This window comes from Engystomops pustulosus, chromosome 8 (genome assembly GCF_040894005.1).
Source record: "Engystomops pustulosus chromosome 8, aEngPut4.maternal, whole genome shotgun sequence".
NCBI lineage: Eukaryota > Metazoa > Chordata > Amphibia > Anura > Leptodactylidae > Engystomops > Engystomops pustulosus.
In genome coordinates, this window is record NC_092418.1 from 31189202 (window position 1) to 31204642 (window position 15441).

At 39.2% G+C, this 15441-nt stretch overlaps 1 long non-coding RNA gene across 2 annotated transcripts in view; it reads left to right on the plus strand.

Moving 5' to 3' along the window:
* The window catches only part of LOC140075058 (uncharacterized), a 183296-nt gene that overhangs the window by 155295 nt on the left and 12560 nt on the right, over nucleotides 1-15441 (plus strand). The window lies entirely within an intron of this gene.

The window sequence follows — 15441 nt, forward strand, 5'->3', positions numbered from 1 at the left end:
TTATGCATGAAAGATTGTTTCCACATATACCACACATCCCTGGATGTATAATTGTACCCTGATGCACACAGCTCACACAGCTTATACATCATGCCGCATGCCGTACCTTCCCTGCTGAGCTCTGCCGTGTGTCCAGCCTGTAGATTATTGCTACATATGGGGTATTGCCGTACCCGGGAGAACCCGCATCATGATTTTTGGGGTGTTTATCTCCCGTGGCAGGAGCTGGGCACAAGATGACATAATGGATCATTTGTACTATGCACTATCCATTATGCATCATCCTTGGGGTCCACCTGTGGGGTTAAAATGCTTACTACACCCCCAGATTTATTCATGGAGGGTTGTAGTTTTCAAATAGGATCAGTTCTCAGGGGTTTCTACTGTTCTGATCCCTAAGGGCATCCACAATTGTTTTATGATGCCAAAAATGTTTTACATGTCTGTGCTCCAAATACCATTCTCTTCCGAGCCCTGCCGTGTCTCCATCTTGTAGCCTATTGCCACACATGGGATATTGCCATACCCGTAATAACGCGCAAAATGATTTTTGGGGTGCTTTTCCACAGTGGCATGAGTTGGGCTGATTTCATTTGTCACTAAAATGACACATTTGAGAAAACAATGCAATTTTTACACTGACCCATTCACATTGTATTACATTTGGGCCAGCATTTCAGGGGTTAAAATGCTCATACAACCCTATATCAATTGTTTGAGGTGTGCCCTTTCCAAAAATGGGGTCACAACTCGGGGGTTTCTATTGCACTGGTGCCTTAGGGGCACCCAAACATCAGTCTATTGAAAAGGTGCTCCAAAAGCTCGATTTTGCTTGTCCCTTCTCAGCCCTGCCGTGTCCCCAGCCGGTAGATTATTGCCACACATGGGGTATTGCCATACCCGTAATAACCCGCATAATGATTTTTGGGGTGCTTATCCACAGTGGCATGAGTTGGGCTGATTTCATTTCTCACTACAATGACACATTTGAGAAAACAATGCAATTTTTAAACTGACTCATTCACTTTGTATTACATTTCGGCCAGCATTTCAGGGGTTAAAATGCTCATACAACCCTATATCAATTGTTTGAGGTGTGCCCTTTCCAAAAATGGCGTCACAACTCGGGGGTTTCTATTGCACTGGTGCCTTAGGGGCACCCAAACATCAGTCTATTGAAAAGGTGCTCCAAAAGCTCGATTTTGCTTGTCCCTTCTCAGCCCTGCCGTGTCCCCAGCCTGTAGATTATTGCAACACATTGCCATACCCGTAATAACCTGCATAATGATTTTTGGGGTGTTTGTTTAAAGTGGCATGGGTTGGGCACAATATATTAGGCACTAAAATTATATGTTTGCGATAAAAATGCCATTTTTACTATGCACCATTTACTTTGCATTCAATTTTGACCTGCATGTTGGGGGTTAAAATTCTCTCCACAACTCTAGATGAATTCTTTGAGGGGTGTAGTTTCCAAAATCGTATAATTTCTCGGGGGTTTCTATTGCACTGGTACCTCACGGGCCCTGCGCACATGACATGGCACTCCAAATCCAAACGTGTGAAAACAGAGCTGAAAAATCAAAATTTCACTCCTTCCCTTCTCAGCCCTACCGTGTGCCCAGCCTGTCAACTATTGGCACATGGGTGATATTGCCGTACTCGGAACAACCCGCAGAATGATTTTTGGGGTGTTTGTCTAAATTGCCATGGGTTGGTCACAATATATTAGGCACTAAAATGACATTTTTGTGATAAAAACGCCATTTTTACTATGCACCATTTACTTTGCATTCAATTTTGACCTGCATGTTGGGGGTTAAAATTCTCACCACAACCCGAATAGTTTCTGAAATGGTGACATCTTTGGGGGTTTTCTATTGTACTGTTACTTCAGGGGCTCTTCAATTACAATGTGGCACCACAAAACATTTGCAGCCAAATTGGCCCTCCAAAAACGCAATAGTACATACTCTGTTCTGGACATCGCTGTGCGACAAAGCAGCAGTTGACATACACGTGTCTGGTATTGCCGTACTCGGAAGAAGAAGGGCAATAATTTTGGGATGTATATTTACCTCAAATTTCTTCTGAATGTGTCCATTATAGGGTTAAATGAGAAAACTCTTAATCAAAAATTGAAATTTCAAAATTTCCAATCCATTTTTGTTTGCTTCCAGAAAAATAATAAAAGGGTTAACAGACTTCCTAAATGCTGATATGAATAGGTTGAGATGTTAGGTTCATAAAATGGTGTTACTTGTGGGGGTATATAGTACATAAGACTTTATAGGGCACTTCCAAACTGAATAGGTCACCAAAAATTTAGCGTTTTTCAAATTTCAAGAAAATCTGAGAATTTGCTACTAAAACTTTAAACCTTCTCAGATCCGTAAAAAAAAATGGAAACGTAAAACAAATAATGGAAATAAAAAGAAGACCAATGGCAAAAGGTTTCTACCAAAAAAAAAATTTGCGGTGTCACTTTTTGTCTAAAAAGTATAACATTTGAAACTTTGAAAATTGTAATTTTTTTCACATTTTTCCTAAATTTGTGAATTTTTACCCCCCAAAAAAGGAACGGATGACCAAAATGAAACTACTAACATAAACTACAATGTCTCACGAGAAAACAATCTCAAAATCACAAGGATATCTTAAAGCATTGAAAAGTTATTACCACAGGAAGAGACACTGGTCAAATTTCTAAAAAAAGGACCGAGCCTTAACGTACAAACAGACTGCGTCCTGTGAGACACAGACATCAGCTACACATGAATCTGACATGTTCTGCTATAACATGGCTGCAACCTGGAGCTGCTGTATCTCTCCTATACACACACACATGCACACACCGGCTGCAGGGGGCGTGGCCACCAGCACCAGGAAGCACATCATTATACAGCCTCACACCATTACACAGGCTGTCAGTCATGCACTGGGGGTGTGGCTGTGCCTCCCACTCATGAATAAGGTGGACAGCTTGAATATGCTAATGCTTCATTGGACATTTCACAGGTCATTTGCATACAGCTTTAGGACCTCATTGCTTAGGTTTACAGGCATGTAGAGGGACAATGCAGGGATAGAGGCAATGCTCTCTAATGGCAGTTTATGAAAATATATTTAGTTTAGGGGGGTTATTTTGCATGACGCGTTCTCTTTAAGGGGTTAAAGGAAATCTACCATTTGTTTTTATGCATTGTGAACCAAACATAAATTAACAATGCTGTTGCTACACTGATGCAGAAATACATCTTGTTTAATCCCTGATTTTACTTAAAAAACAATAATAAAAATCAGGACCTTTGGAAATCTGGGTGCAGGATGGCTACCATTAACACATTACTTCCACATACACAGGAGCTGCCTGAACTGTCCAGACAGGACTAATCAACTGAGCTGGATGACTCATACACAGCAGCTGGGCGATGGTGTAGCTATTGATTACTTCTGCCTGTCAGAATACATATTCTCAACTTATGCTGGGCAGGACAAGGCTGGAGCAGTGCATAATTAGGGTAACAGGAGAACGTCAGGGCAGCCACATTATCATAATTTTTTTTTACATTTCTTTCAGCAAAACCAGTCAGTTCAGTGATTAAACAAAATATGTTTCTGCATCAGTGTAGCTAAAGCATTCTCAAGGTATGTTTGCTTCGTAATGCATAAAAGCAAATGGTAGATTTCCTTTAAATAAAAAAATATTTGCAATCTAAGACATCACCCAGATTACAAATTATTCACCCCGAGTGTTAGTTATTTACTATTATTTACTATTACCTTTGCAGCAGAACAATAGTTAATAGTTACAGACACTACCCCCTAGGCCACGAGTCCACCAGTCCCTGTTTATTTCTCTAGTCCTCCTGCTCCTGTGATGTTCTGCAATAGTTACATATAGGCAGAACAGCAAATCGGCATTGGATACCTATAGTCTTGTGTTACTAATTCACTATCCGTATATCACTTTTACTTCAATTAGTTAAAATATTCATATGTTTATAAAATAATGACAATGGGAAAATGACTAGACACGAATTAGACTATTTCAATCTAAATCAAGAACCCAAAATCAAATTGGCCATCAACTACTTAGCCTACAAGGTATGTGAGTAATAGATGTAACAGGCCAATACAAGTACATAAAGTATAGGTTTTTTAGATTTTGTATGAAGAAACCTCGCCATGTAATCTGTTGTAGTGGTCGTAGCTCAGAACACCGTCTCCGAGATCATTCTCACCAATATAGATGCCCACAACGGTAGATGAATTCACAGCAATAGTTGTTATGGGATCAATTGGGATTTAGTGCCAGGGTAGAACAAGGTGTATACGTTTGGGGGGGGGGGGGGTAGTCAAACTGTCAATAAAGGAGGGTAATAAGTGGGTAAAGTACTATCCCTACTCAACCCTGATATGACAGATAGCTAATACACCCTATATAACCGAACCTAGGAGCCACAGCCCAAAGCGGCTGCCACACAGAGCAGAACCTTTCACTGGCCTAGTACAAGCCTAAAAGTGAAAGGGAAGGCACATAAAATCTCAGAAGAGTAAGTGGAGCATGTCCTGACATACCACATTTCACCTTAATTTAGGCTCATCAGGGGACACAAAATAGGTGAACCCGTGAGAGATCTTGTGAGACCTGCCTGGAAGTGTGTCAGCCGTGCATGGGCACCCGGTGTCCATTGTTGGCTCGAACATCGGATTATAATAAAATTATGTTTGGTCATTTTTTAAATCTGAGGGTTGAACCACTATTTTAGGTTATTGTTATGTCTATAGGCTGGCCTACAGCCCCCACTGGAGGGAGCTTACTGCAAATGGATTGTCAAATTCAAATAGAACTTTACATATCTGTATGGAATGATGTCCCCATTACCACTAGCTGCTAGCTGCTGAAATGCAAAGTATGGCCACATGAAGGGAAAGCTTAGTCTACCTTTGCATAGAAGATGTTTTATACTAATACTAAGATATCCAGAGCTCTAGGGCATCTGAGGGCCAGGAAGAAGATGTCCTTTCAAAAAGAGCATATACATTAATAGGTCATGTATTAGAGATCCGTATCTTTAATATTACACCAAAAGCATTATTCAAGGTGTTACAGATACGAAGATAGAGGCATATGAAGAGATGCTCCCCCTTCAGCCTCTAAAAGTGACTCATCTCAGGCAAAATAAGCATGTGTTCATTTGCATATGATTTTGGAGGTTATTTTTTTTATAGATAAACATGACATTTCACATAAAAGAGGAAATAGCAGAACATTTTATACCCCATTCCCTACTGCTGTTATAGAGAACATGTCGCACAAGTCAATGATTGGAAATATATGATTTGGAAATGATTTGTTCACACAGTTGCTTCATCAAAAGGGAACCAAAAGTGTCAAATTGTTTATTTCCTTCATTAGTAATGTAGCCGAATGACAACAGTAGACAGGTCTATCCTATATATATATATATTTTTTTTTTTTAAATAACACCTTCTAACATCTCTCCATATGGTTGGTGGGAAGAAGTATATGAACAACTCTAATGTTTACATAATTTAAGGCACATTAAGTGCACAAATGTCTAAAAAAAAGACAATTCAGGTGCTCCCCTACTTAAGGACACCAGACAACCCATAGTTACAGACAGACCCCTCTGACCTCTGGTGAAGCTTTCTGAATGCTTTACTATAGTCCCAGACTGCAATAATCAGCTGTAAGGGGTCTGTAATGAAGCTTAATTGATAATCCTTGGTCCCATTACAGCAAAAAAATTTGAAGCTACAATTGTCACTCTGGATCTACAATTATAAAATATACAGTTTCGACTTACATACAAATTCAACTTAAGAACAAACTTCCGGACCCTATCTTGTACGTAACCCGGGGACTGCCTGTACAAGAACAAGTTCATCTAATGGGTTAACACATTTGTATTATTTGACAGCACAACACAAATGTTTATTATATAGCTATATTATATATATTGTATAGCTATATTTCCATTTTTACTATACTGGCATATGCAGGGAATATAATACACTGTATGACTGTGATTTATACTCTTGATTTGTTATTATATGATTTTATATCCAAGGGATGTGTGTACACTGAATATATCAGATGTGGCAGCCCCATGCATTTTGAAGCAAAACATTCACATAATGACCCAAAGAGGTAAACTATATTTGATATTTTTTCCTTTTTTATCAATTTTTTTGCTGATCCAAAATGAAAAAAAAACTGTAATAAGGACAAAAAGGTCAAGTAAAAAAAAAAATGAATAAAACATGAACCTAAAACACTGCAATTATATTTATGCACAACATAACTAAAGAAGAACACATTTTAAACTATGTTACAAAGAAAAGACTAGTAAAATGTAAGGAGTTCAGCCAAAAGATAAAAGGAACAAACGAGACTTTTCATTGCAACAATAGAAATACATTAAAGGCACCGCCCACTTTGTATGTTTTTTCCAGTCATAAGCAAGTGAAAATAGGCAAACAGAGACTGATAAAGAAGTTAGAACAGACAGTGCAGAAAACTTTCCCCCAACTGCTTACATGTGGAACGCAAGGAAAGGAAGAACATATTGATTTTTTTTTCCTCTTCCGAAATCTCTTCTCAAATGGAGAAACTTTTATTGTCTTTTTTTTTTTTTGCTGAAAGTTTTTCTCACCTTAACATGTAAAATTAGAAGAATTTTAGAAGTTAGAACAGACAGTGCAGAAAACTTTCCCCCAACTGCTTACATGTGGAACGCAAGGAAAATTTAACATGTAAAATTGTCCATTTTTAAACCTACCCGAACTTTCCATCAATAAGAAAGGCTCCATTCCCATTTTTATGTAACAGTCTTATTGAGGTTCTTGACCATTTGTTTTTTTTTTTTTGCTTCTTATAGATGGAAAGGCCTTGGTTCGGATGGATTTTCACAGATGTGCAAAGAGATGATAATGAAAGTAATCACTCTTTTAACATTTTCCCTTTTTTTAGGCTTTTTGGTTTTTTTGTTTGTTTTTTTTACAAAAATATTGCCCCACCCCCTTGGTAACTTCCACTTCAGCACATCCTCTTCAGCAATTAAGAACAACCGTGTTAATTTTTGCAGAGATGAAGACTCTGTTGTGCTACTCCATAACATAAAATTGAAATCTTTAGTTTTTTTTCCTTTAGAAAAGCATAGGCAAAAGGTTTTTTTTTCTTATCCTTCATTGTGAAGTAAAAAATGGAGTCCCTAATTGCTTTCCTCTACTGTATTGCTGCACACGAAAAAACCCAATCTGCTCTTCACGATCTTCAGCATACAAGGACCTCCATTTCTATACCCTCAATGGTGTTTGATTCCAGTAGGGTAAATTTTTTATTTTTCAGACAGTTACTTCTGTTTTGCTGTTTGTTACAAAGTATGGCTGTGGAGGAACATGGTGCCGATTTTCCGACGGCATTTGTTCATTTACTGACTCCACCGGGCAATGTTTCTTTGTTGCATAGGCCTGCCTCCGCAGGGAATGCTCAGTGTGGTCCCAGGTTTTGTAGTCAGGGTTGTATGATGAGGCCAGTGGATGATTATGTATTTTGGTGACTTTAGATATGTGTCCATTTAATTTCAGTGTGCCATCTAACGTACCACCACTAAGTGTGCCACCCAGTGTACCACCACCAATGGTTCCACCCAGTGACCCACCAAGTGTGCCACCCATCGTGCCAACAAGGGTGCCTCCTAATGACCCACCAAGTGTACCTCCAATTGAGCCTCCGAGAGTGTCACCTAAAGTGCCACTCATTGTGCCACTAAGAGTACCACCTTCAGGGCTGTAGGATCTTTCTTGTTCCACACGGACCGGATGTAAAGGCAGGCTTCCCTTTGCTGCAAGTTCTGCAAGGTGTCTTCGCTTTGAATAGAAGTCATCATTTCCCTTTTCCGCTGTATGTGAGATTAGTTTATCGGAACATTTTAAACATTAAAATTATATAAAATATAAGACAGCATATATTAAAAGCTGCACTGCCACATCAATTCTATGTTTGAAGATTAGATGAAAGATTCAATCTTCCAAAAAGCAAGATAATGTGTATTCATTTCTTAATTTAAAGACAGGAAATCCAAGGAAATCAATGCTTGAAAAAGGTGGGCACACCGAAACGTCACTATGAGAGTGCTGCTGCTTCTCTTCAACTACATTTCTTAATTTAGCTATTAATTTAACCTTCTGTAAATTCAACCTAAACTGTAATCAAGAAAAAGAGAAAAAAGAACACGTCTATCCCATGATTCTATGCAGAGGGTGATAGTAGGAACAAGAAGCGCTCATAGGGTAATATTGTAAGGTGGTATATCACTTATATGGTTAAGGAATTTGCTCACCTGGTCGGGTTGTGCTTAGTAGGGCACAACTCCAGTGATAGTGTGCAATATCAAGGTCAGTGGCTGCCGGTGCTTCGATATGGTCTCCAGTCGCAGGGGACTAGGCTGTTTGGAGTCTAAGGATCGGGTAAGGGAGGATAGAAGCGATTGGCGCACAAAGGACCGGATGTGGATATTCTCCAAAATGGTTTATTAGAAGGTATATAAGGTCACAAAAAACATCACAACGCGTTTCGGGGAATACAGATCCCCTTTTTCAAATGAAAGAAAATTCTGTAATACATCAAAAGTAGGATAAAAATGTGTATATACATAAAAAGAGAATAAAAGTGTAAAGTAGTGGTCAAAATATACAATGTACTAGTATATCACAGAAATGCATAACATAATGAGAGGACTGTAGTAGCTGAATTGCATATATATGTGAATAGAACAAATACATATAAACATGACTATGAATAGATGTGAAATTGAATATAAATATACTTAATAATAAATAGTTAATAAGTTCATCGTAAATAAAATAATTTATCAAAATTCAAGTAGAGAGTTATATATATACAATATATATATATCAACCTAAGTAAAAGTAATAAACATAAATATAAATGTAAAATGATGAATTCATTAGTTGTAAATAATCCTTTGGTAATTGAGAAAGTATATATATAAAAATACACATATAAGCCTGAGTTGTAGGATAAAGGATTCCCTGTGGGACGGCATGGTGGTGAGAGAAATGATGTGCCTGTAATTGATAAGAGGTGAGAGTAGCGATGTTTCTCTTACCGGTCTCCGGATGCTAATGAGGCGTGTGTCCGGAGTGTGAGCGCGCGTAGCGGCGCACTGAGTTATATACCTGCAGGGAGAGAAAGCGCGCGTGCGCACTGCGTGATAGAGGCTGGCAATATGACGGGAGCCGTTCAGTAAGTGTGTCAGCACGTGGGGCCGTTGCCCTGGTGATGTAAACAGAAAAAGCGATACCAAGGGGGACGGATAGTAGTGGAACGAAGAGCGGTGTATGGGATACCGCTGAGAAAGGGGGTATTGAATAAGGAAATTTTGGAGTCAGGTTGATGTGTAACTAGCTAATAAGATAGGAAGTGGGGGAAAGGGTTTTCCCTTTTTTAGTATAATACAAAAGTCATAAAACGGGGGAATAAATATTTTTATTTATTAGAGGAGGGGGGATGTTTGTTAGGAATAAAAAAGATTATAAAAATATATATATAATTGGGAATGACTGTAAGCTTATAGGTTAAAAAGTGATGACATAAATGTAGAGCATATATAAAAATATATAGAAATAAAAGGTAATAAATGTTGTTAAAAGATTATTGAAAATTACTAAAAGTTATCTTCAAACATCTCCTTCAAGCCTGCTGGGTGTAGGCTATTAAGTTTATAGATCCAGAACATCTCCCTTTTTCTTAACTGTTGATGTCGGTCATGTTGTGTTTCTATAATTTTCTCGATCGGTATAACAGAGAATGTGGTGAAGTCTTTATTGTGGCATGTTAAAGCGTGTCTGGAGACACTATGTTTTGTGTATCCGTTGGTCACCTTGCTTCTATGTCCGTTCATTCTTAAATTTAAATTCTGACAGGTCCGACCAACGTATTGAAGTCCGCAAGTGCATTCTAGGAGATAAATTACAAATGTGGAGGAGCAATTTATAAATTGTTGGATTTTAAATACCTCCCCAGTTTGGTTGCTGGTGAATGTTTTTTTCCTATGCTGAATGTTGAGACAGCATTTACAGTTTGCACGGCCACATTTGTAGCTGCCTACTGTATGTGGAAAGAGGCTCAGTTGTTTAGTGGTATCCCTTTTTTCCCGTAGTTTGGTGGGAGCAATTAGACCTTTGAGTGTTTGGGATCTTCTGTAGATAATCTTTGGTTGTTTCGGTAGATCTTTTTTCAAAAAGGGGTCATTTAGAAGGATCGGCCAATGTTTTTTGAAAATATTGGTGAGGGTGTGGTGGTTCGTATTGTAATTAGTGATAAAAGCTGGAATATTGGTGGTATTAGTGGAGTCATTTTTTGTTTTATTAGTGGATGGTTTCAAGCAGTCTTCTTGGGTGAGGGAAAGAGCTCTATCGAAAGCTGCCTCAACCAAGGGTTTAGGAAAATTTTTCTCTTTGAATCTCTTTTTTAACAGTTGGCTTTGTTGTTTATACATATTCGTGTCTGTGCAGTTTCTGCGGATCCTTCTAAATTGACTGAATGGAATATTGGACTTCCATTTGTTGTGGTGTGCGCTTTTAAAGTCCAGATAACTGTTTGTATTGACTGGTTTAAAAAATGTGCTAGTGGAAATCTGGTTATTGGTTGAAGAAAGATGGAGATCGAGAAATTCTAATTCAACTGGAGAAAAGTTAGCTGTAAAAGATAGACCGCAGTCATTGTTGTTGAGGTACTTGATGAATTCTTCGATAGAAGTGGGTGAACCATTCCAAATTAGTAAGAGATCGTCTATATATCTCTTATAGAGGATGATATTGTGTTTCCATAGCTCATTGTTGTAGATGTATTCCTCCTCAAATTTCCCCATATATAAGTTGGCGAAGCTCGGGGCAAAACGTGTCCCCATAGCTGTTCCCTTAACTTGTCTATAGGTGGTGTTTTGGAACATAAAATAATTATGAGTCAATATATATTGGATGGCTTCTAAAATGAAATCACTTTGTATCTCAGGCATGTTGGGATCATTGTATAGAAAATGTTTGACTGCTTCTATGCCTTTTTGGTGGGGGATGTTAGAGTATAATGCGGCTGGTAGGAGTGGTACTTAAGCTACAAAGGGAGGTCATAAAGTTGGGACCACTGATACAGTGGTCACCCAGACCCCATAGACACTGTTTTTTAATAAACCCTCCTTATATTGGAGACACTGTGTATTCATTGATAACCAATTGTGTGCCAACCATGATGTTCCTATGGATCTATAAGGATCCTTGTACATAGATACTTACCCCATGATGATCGCAGACAAGCGCTTGGGGTTTGCGAAATGATAAGCGCATACGTACCCATGGCAACGGTGAGGTACTTCCGGCACCTTGAACGGAAGTGCGGCCGGGAACCAGGGTTTGCGTTCCAAAGATGCGTTCCAGCTATATGCTGGACACTGTGCACACTTAGCGGACATTCGGAGTGAAGATCGGAGGATTTGAAACATACGGGGGTACGTCTAACCACCGGAGGAGGTGGTTTTTTAATACGATGCACTTTAACACTGGAATCATGTATATGTTAGATGGTTTACTATTGTCACAATTATTGTAATTATAAACAAAAATGTTCGGCACTAACATAATTTTGTGAATATAGCATTTGCACTTTATTTTGTATACATATGTATGAATATCACTGGATATATGTAAGACACCACTTTATTGGCTATAGCATGTAAGGGGAGGAGCCCATTTAATCACGTGACTAATAAGTGTTTGTATATATGTCCATGTAATACACTGATGATTTGGCTTGAGAAAGGCTCAAAGCGAGCCGAAACGTCGCTGCTACACATGAAATAAATGACCACGTTTTTTTGAATCAACGATCTGGAGTGCTGCTCTTTTCCTTTTTCTTATATATGGAGGATCGCTTACCCAATCCTGATTAGCTAGCACCCGTACTGACTTGCACGTGCTGCCTGGACTTTCTACTTGTACTTTTTGGGTACCTATTGGCTTGCACTGCACAAGATTTTTTCGTGACAAGATGGACACCGCCGCACTTGTGGATCAATTTCATGTATTTGCGTACACCGCCGAGGACGGCGAGAGAATCCTGCAGGACCTAGAGGGAGACGCCGCATTCCTCACGACCCCAGCTATACCAGAATTAAAGAAGAAGTACGGCAATGACTCCAAGAGGTTGGTGACACTACAATTACACCTTGTCACACTAAGTGAATATTACAAGGCTCACATGGTCCCGAGAGGGATGCGATCCCGAATCACACCGACTTTCTTTGCCCATGACCAGGACTTTTGTACCAAATTTGCTAAAATTTCTAATAAATATGCCATGGATTTAATGTTGCTAAATATCGAGTTCATCAGGAATGAAGTCACCTCCTTGAAAACCAAATTGCAAGAAACCGAGACCCTATTACAAGATGCCTTAACAGCTGAGGAATTCACCAAGTTCATGACACGGATCCAATCTTCTAACAAAACAGTTAAAGAAGAACAAGAGGCTATAAAAAGGAGTAAGTGGTTGAGAGACTCCGAGGATTATAAAAGTGGCCACGTATATCATTGGCAGGGAGCCCGCTCACAGCCAAATCAGAGGGAGAATTCCAGACAACGGAATAAAGTTTTCCACAAACGATCTGCACAGAGACCAACTTCTACATCCAACGAAACGGAGGACGATGCTGCTTTTTTAGGGACACCACAAAATATGACCACAAGAGAGCTAAAACACGGCGAGGAGGGAGAAGGTATCACCGAAGTAGGAAGATCAACTCAGAACAAATCGAGTGGGACAATACCCAAAATGGCCCTGAGGAAACGGAACTGACTCATTTGGTGGTAAATATTTCCTCTAAGAATCTAACTAACGATCAAATATCAGTGTTATCGAAAGGACTTTCCTATTGTATATGTGCTAGACCTGATTGGTTTCAATTAGAAATAGATTTACATCAGTTTTTTCGTGCAATTAAATTGAAATATCATTTTTCTAATCAAATGTCATGTCCATTACCCGTCCAATCTGAATTAAGGTTAAGAGACTTTGGATTATTCAATAGGAGCACCTTCACTCCTGAGGTTGAAGTTCCACAAATCACTGCATTCGTTTCATCTGTGAAAAATGACCTGAAAAGGTTGCGTTTAGCTAACCTAGATACCCCATTGAAGCGTGCTAACCTCACCACTGGGGAGATCACTGCATTGGATGAGCTGGCCCATGACGACGGCATTACCATCAAAGCAGCCGATAAAGGCGGAGCAGTCGTCGTCATGGATACCAGCTCATACCTTGCAGAGATCTTGAGACAACTCTCTGATATGAATACTTATGAAAAAATCCCTTCTGATCCAAAATTTTCTTTATGTAAAAAGATTAAACAGATTTTGAATGATGCGTTAGGTAGAAAAATTATAGATGAAGATCTATACAAATACCTTATAATAGAACATCCTACTACCCCTGTTTTTTACGTTTTACCCAAAATCCATAAGTCCTTAATTTCACCCCCTGGCAGGCCAATTGTGTCAGGGACTGGGTCTATCTTTTCCAATATTGCTACATTTTTGGACAAGGCACTGAGAGATTTGGCAACTAGTGGAATGTCATATATAAGGGACACGGCAGATTTTATTAACAAATTAAATGCAGTAAACATCTTGGCACACGATAGGGTGCTTTTAGTCTCTTTTGACGTTGTTTCTTTATACACTTCAATTAACCACGAAATGGGTCTAGAAGCAGTTCGCGGGTTGCTTGGCACTAAACAATTGTCTCTAGATACACAACAATTGATTATGACATTACTAGATTTTGTCCTTAGAAACAATTATTTCTTATTCAGAGATGATTTTTTTCTTCAGAAAGTAGGAGTGGCCATGGGCGCTAACATGGCGCCCACATACGCCAATATCGTAATGAGACATCTGGAGGAGAACATTATCTATGCCTCCCCACTCTTTGAGCACTGCTTGGAGTGGTGGAGGTTTATAGACGATGTCTTCCTCTTATGGACAGGCACACAATTTCAATTAGAGGAGTTCCATACCTTTCTGAACACCATAGACAGGACCATCAAGTTTACAGTTGTATCCTCTGAGACCTCCCTCCAATTTCTAGATGTATTAGTAACCAGACAAGACAATCACTTTGATACAGACATCTATACTAAACCAACGGACAGGAACACTCTAGTAAGATACGAGAGCAACCATCCCCGAAGTACCATTAAATCCTTGCCGTATAGCCAAATGTTGAGAGTTAAAAGAATAACCAGTGACCCGACAAAATTGACGAACAACATGCACAAAATGGCTCATAAATTTAAAAGACGGGGGTACCCAGATACTGTAATTGCACACAATTTACACAAGACAGAAACAAGAACAAGAGAGGTTCTACTTAAGGACAAAAGAAAGAGAACCGATATTCAAAGAGTACCTTTTGTGAGCACTTACAGTGATCAGAGTGATGCAATAGCAGGAATCATCCGAAAGCATTGGTCCAAACTATTAGGAAGTGACAGAATGATCCCAGAGCTTGAAAATCCTCCTCTTTTCTCGTACCGCAGGTCTCAAAGTATTCGAGACAGATTAGTGAGATCTGATGTAGGCCCATCCAAAACGGGCAGACAGTTAACACTAACAGGAAGCAGCCGACGCGGCTGTTACCCCTGTTGTAACTGTATTAATTGTAAATTGATGGACAAGGGGCCGAACTTCACACATAAGGGTGTTCAATACACCATCAAACACTTTTTAACTTGCGACAGTTCATATGTAATTTACATCTTGTATTGCCCATGCGGGCTGATTTATGTTGGTGAAACAACCCTAGCTTTTAAAATACGTTTCAATCAACACAGGTACACGATAAGGTCAGGTCGGAGGGACCTCCCGGTTCCCAAACATTTCCATGAAGCTGGTCACACAGAAAGACACCTACGTTTTAGGTTAATTGATCATATTCCAGCTTTAAGACGTGGTGGTGATAGGGAACGCTTATTAAAAAGACGGGAGTTACAATGGATCTTTACGCTCAATGCACTAAAACCAAATGGATTGAATGTAGATTACAAACTAAATGCAATTTAGGGAATGGGAGGCTTGCGAGGGTCCCATTGGATCCTGCGGTTCTCCGCGGCCCTGGAGGTTTACGCAAATAATCATAATTGGTGTATATTATGTATGTATACTAATACAAACTAAAATCTCTTCTTCTATTCTTTCAGATAATGAATTACAAAGAGTTCTTAAGCTTTACGACGGCCTCAGTGTGTTCTATTCCCCGACTGGATCACTCATCTCTTACGCTATAAAGGTGTGCACATATTAATGCCTGATATGCCTGATCACCATTTTTGTATT